This window comes from Brassica oleracea, chromosome C8, assembly GCF_000695525.1.
Source record: "Brassica oleracea var. oleracea cultivar TO1000 chromosome C8, BOL, whole genome shotgun sequence".
Classification (NCBI taxonomy): domain Eukaryota; kingdom Viridiplantae; phylum Streptophyta; class Magnoliopsida; order Brassicales; family Brassicaceae; genus Brassica; species Brassica oleracea.
In genome coordinates, this window is record NC_027755.1 from 18,419,019 (window position 1) to 18,419,249 (window position 231).

A 231-nucleotide genomic window follows, 5' to 3' on the forward strand; every position below is an offset into this window, starting at 1 on the left:
TTCTTGCTTGGCCTGACACAGTTGCTGATGCACCGATCAGTCTCCTTCCTTGTACCAGCTGCACAACCATGCTTCAGAACCTCCTGTCTGACCTTCGTATTATTGCACTGATGTACTACTTTCGGCTTGTTACTCACAGCTGCACGTTGTAGAACTTCCTGCCTTACTCCCTGTCGTACGTCCCGACGTACTTCCTGACAAGCTCCTTTGGCTCCACTTTTTGATGTGCTC